Below are 5,128 nucleotides of genomic sequence, written 5' to 3'. Positions count from 1 at the left end.
GAAATGATCCATTATAGCATGAAAAACTAAGACGTGATGCATTTCTTTAAAATCGCAAACGAGTTAGCTCACGCGGGAGCACTTAATGATTAAGATTTATTAATGATTCACACTTTTATACAGTTTTGTAAGGTCTGTTCGTCCACTGTTTGGCTAACGAAACTGTCTTAACTTTCGCCTCAAATTCTGTCATAAAAATTATCTAAGCTTGCAAATTATATAAGCATCTCCACATCATTATAAATCTTCCTACAGTGCTAAAAAACTCACACTCACGGTGTGCTGTTCAGGTCATATTGGCCAGGATTTGACTTAGCAATATCTCAGGTATTTCTCAGTCAAATTCACATGTTTATATACGTCGTCGTCTCATACATTTTCCGAAACTGACCTCAGAATATTAATAGGCCTACATCCTGTAATCTTCGGAGGAAGGATCGTCAGTTGACCACTTTTATATGAAAGAAAACTGTACTACAACATGGCATGAACGATGCCAGCACAAAATATTTTGAGGATTGTGCGATCGTTCTGCGTGCTAAAGGAAACACGATCGGACATGCACTATTTTTTCTTGCTGATTAAAGGCTCCCCCAGACCGAAGCGATTACATCGTCGCGACGGTGAAAACTAGTCGCCGCGATTCTATCGTTCGGTCGCTGCCGGCAATGTTCTATTTACGCTTCCATACCAACGGCGACAGAATCGCTGTCGCCAAGCGATAGAATCGCGTCGCGACTGTCGCATCGCGTGTGTTTGAGGGAACCTTAATTTATTCACTCGCACAACGCAGTACAAAATCGAATGTAAATTAAACGTTTTTCAATGATACAGAATCTCGAAGGCCTCTACTTTTAAAGTGTTTAACATTTAAACATTGAAAGCTACGAATAACATGAAAAAATAATGAATTAAATCAACACCTCCTGAATCGAAATCTGTCCACATTGATTTCGAATCAATGGATCAAAATTCGTACAGCTATTTTTAAATAAATAGGAGAATGCCATCAAAAACAAAGCAATGGTAAGGAATTTGGTTTGTTTATTACCTATTTTTGTGATTTTTTTCAGCAGTGAGCACGCATGTTGACAAAAAGAAGCGACAAATTTGGTGTCGTTTTTCTTTGTTTAGCGATGAGATGGATAAATGCACAGTAAGATGGAGATCGGAACATTTCACTAAATTGAAATAGACTGATTGACTAAACTACCACTGCACTGTAAATAGTTCAATACGCACCTTGAGAAGCGATTTCTTAGATTTGTATTCCGCTTATCTTACTGTATGATTCGCATGTTGAAATTAAATCATAGTTACTTTTGGTGGTATTGTGTTCTACACGAAAATAAATGGCGCGTTTGGTGGGTGACGATTTGTTTTAGATTATTATTGTTTTGATTTCAAAGCCTACTGTTCATCTCATTAACTTGAGGCAGCCATTACTTTGCACCGTTCAATGTGCAAAAACGATCTATTTAAAAATGAAAAACGATCCGTAAATAACATCTGAATGTTCCGTAAAATGCTACCATAAATTCATAAAATAGTTCGGGAGATTCCATAAAGAATAATTTTATAATCCATAAAACTATATTGAAAAATGATCCATAAAAACTATATTCTGATCAATTTTGCGCAATTTTGATGATCCATAATTTCAGTAATATGATCCATAATTTTGATCATATGATCCATAATTTTGTTTATATGATCCATAATTTTGATAATGTGATCCATAATGCTTGGAAAGAAGGCCAATGAAACTATATTAATTGATCCACACATTTTTTTAAATCTATGGATCATTTAGCAAAAATTATGGATCACATCATCAAAACTATGGATCATTTGAATGAAGTTATGGATCAAATGGCCAATTATGGATCATATGACTAAAATTATGGATAATATTACAGAAATTATGGATCATCATCACGATAAAAAATGCGCAAATTTGAAGTTTAATGGATCAACATATAGTTTTTTTATGGATCATTTGTCATACGTTCATGGGAAAATAGCAAGAATTGTATTGTTATTCTTGACCATGTTAATGGAACGTATTTCCCTATTAAGGGGATACGGGAAGCACAAACAATCATCAAATCGTCATCATTTTCATCATTGAATGCTTAATTTTTTTTCTACAACAAATATGATTTTGAAAAAGTATCAGCGGCGCGTGCTTACTCTCCATCTACATGCTGATACATTTACAGTTACATCAAACAACTAAAAACCGAAATACGCCGTTCCAAAGTTACGAGGTGATAATGCTAGAAAGAGACAAAAGATAGGCAAAATAACACGGTGTGTAGTGCTTCCCCGAGTCACCTTAATTGCTAAATTTTAGCTTAGTTATGGATCGAAAAATTATTCTTAATGGAATCTCCTGAACTATTTTATGGATTTATGGTAGTGTTTTATTGAGCATTCATGCATGTTGTCTATGGATCGTTTTTCATTTTTTCATGGATCCGTCTTTATTGTTTATATGCTAAAGTATGTTTTGCCTTAATTTGAAAGCTTACTATCAAGTATATGAACAAGATTAGAAAAATTATTCATAAATTAATTATCTTAAGCCCTTTTCAATTGATTAATACCTCATGTAGTGGACGGAGTTCGGTGCTGTACGGACTTCGATTCCCCACAGTACTCGATTTTTCAATGCCACTGTGAAATTGAAAGGAGTTGTTGTAGGGTAAGACGGTATAATGCGCCCCACCTGGCCAAAACGCCCTCCTTTGATTTCTAGAAATCTGTAACTAACTAAGGGTCAAAATCAGTTGGCACCTATAAATATTTGTGAAACCATCATACTATGTGAATGTGGAAGTATTTTTGTATTACACAATGAAAATAATGGCAAAATACAAAAAGTGACAGTTTTGATGTAACTTTCAATGTTTGTTTGCTCAACATTCTGGAGCTCCCCGTAACGCTGGGTAGACACCTTTGCGTGGTGTGTTACGGTGTAAGATCTATCACGGTCACATTGTCAGCTACAGGCAAATCCTGACCCAACGAATACCTTCCCCAATATCCAACTCCGTGGTACTTATGAGGGTGTCGCTGAGTCGGTGGCCTCTCGTTAAGTAAGTACTGCATCAACACTTCCTTCCCCTCCCAAGTTACGGTGAAGATGGGCGTGGCCAGGAGTAGTAATCCTCATGCTTTTGTGATTTTTATCCTAGATTGGAATCAAGGAACACACCCACCTTGATTTCTGATAGCAATCTGAATAAGGATTTCAAAAGAAAAACATGAGTATCACTAGTGTCCAATCTACTAAGTACACCGTAACTATGCTATGCTATGCTATGCTTGTTTGCTCAACATTCTGGAGCGACGCTAGCATACTGTCCGCAAAACTTGCACTGGAGCACTCAGTAGTGCAACAAAATGGCTTTCCTCAGTGGTGAATATGATATAGAATTGCTTCCATCTTCAAAAACGTAACGATTTTCGAAAATATGTTTAACTGGCCAAAACGCCACAGTGTAGGCAGGACGATATGCCCTTACCAACTGGACACAAGCGCGGCGAGCTTGCAGCAGTTGCTTCCAAATTGTATGGAAATTATTGAAATGTAAATAAAACCTGATTAAATGGACTTATGTTGGTTTTTTAATGTCGAGCACACTAGGATTTGTAACCTTTTTATTATGGGATTGATGAAATACTAATGAAGGGCTATGGAACGTCTCTGGCTAAGGTGGGGCGTATTGCCCAGGCACCTTTTGAAATCCATTTTTTCACGACTTTTCAAAAAAGCATTATAACGTGTTATCTGTAATATTTTTATATGACTACTCACGGGCAATGCATTTGTCGCGTGTTTCAAACTATGGAACTCTCTCATATAAGTAGCATGGGGATTGAAATGGAATTGTAATAGAATGGAAAAGGTAGAACGAGTGATGTTGTAGAGGCCTGCCAGTTTCATGGTTTTGAAAAATTAAGTTATTTGACACGTCTCTTTTTGTACAGCGCACACTGCGATCTCGTATGCGCAGACAAGATATTTAACAAAATACAGGATTTGATATTATTGAGCTACTTGGGATATTATCAATGAACATGCTCTGCAGAGCAGGGTAGCTTGGAATTCTCAAATTTCCATACCCAACGGAGACAAACCCTATCAATTATCTGCGCCTGTACGCTATTTGCCCATCTTTGAAGGTATTCATTCGGCTGCATAGGCCATATTAATTCTTCCATATTAACATTTGGCTAAATACTGCTTCAAGCTAAATTTATCACAATATCTGCTTCCGATTTTGCCTTATGCATTGATCCGAAAAACCAACAGCATATCAACAAAGCTCCAATTTGAATAATTAATCCATTAGGCTGCTCAAAACATAATCAATTATCACCTCCAGTGTCCATCGGATCTAATTTTCCCACCCATCTGGGCCAATTTACTAAATTCAAATGTTGTGTGACATTTTAACCACAACCTGCTACATATTTGAAGATCTTCCGTTATCATAAGTTTCCGTGGAACCATCGATCAGGGTCATTATCTTTCGAGATATATTTTGTCTTTTTTTTAATTGGAGCATTCATTAGCATACGATTGCGGGGCGACGATCAGTCAGTCGATGCGTCAAAAGAGAAATAAACTAAACTGGACAAACGCAACGTGTGCCGTCATCATTGGTGTCGGGTGTGATTTATGTGCGGATGTGGGGCCCTCATGGGTGGCTGCTTTAATTATCAGATGGTAGAGCTGGATTTTTAAAGACCAAAAGACATAAAAAATGCGAAATTTCTTTGACATCCCGTGATTTGCATTTTGGAGAATTGATCAAAACAAAAGATTTAAAAACAAATCGTTGTATAATGAAAGGCAAGGGTAATGAATTATGTGACATACAACCGACACTATCAAAAGTTCCATGCGTTACCATAAAATATTGAAAAAAAAATAGATTTCTAAACAGTTAGACAAACTATTGAGTTAAATTATTAGATGCATATCAACTACAATGAGTTTGCGTTAAGGGAAGGAAGTTGAATTGTGTCTCCAATCAATAAATTCTGAACTGTCATCAATCTCGTTAACAATCGAATCCAAGCGGAAGTCATTTTAGAATGAACATTTAAATACCAA

This window comes from Armigeres subalbatus, chromosome 2 (assembly GCF_024139115.2).
Source record: "Armigeres subalbatus isolate Guangzhou_Male chromosome 2, GZ_Asu_2, whole genome shotgun sequence".
Taxonomy (NCBI): Eukaryota; Metazoa; Arthropoda; class Insecta; order Diptera; family Culicidae; genus Armigeres; species Armigeres subalbatus.
This window is presented reverse-complemented; position numbering follows the sequence as displayed.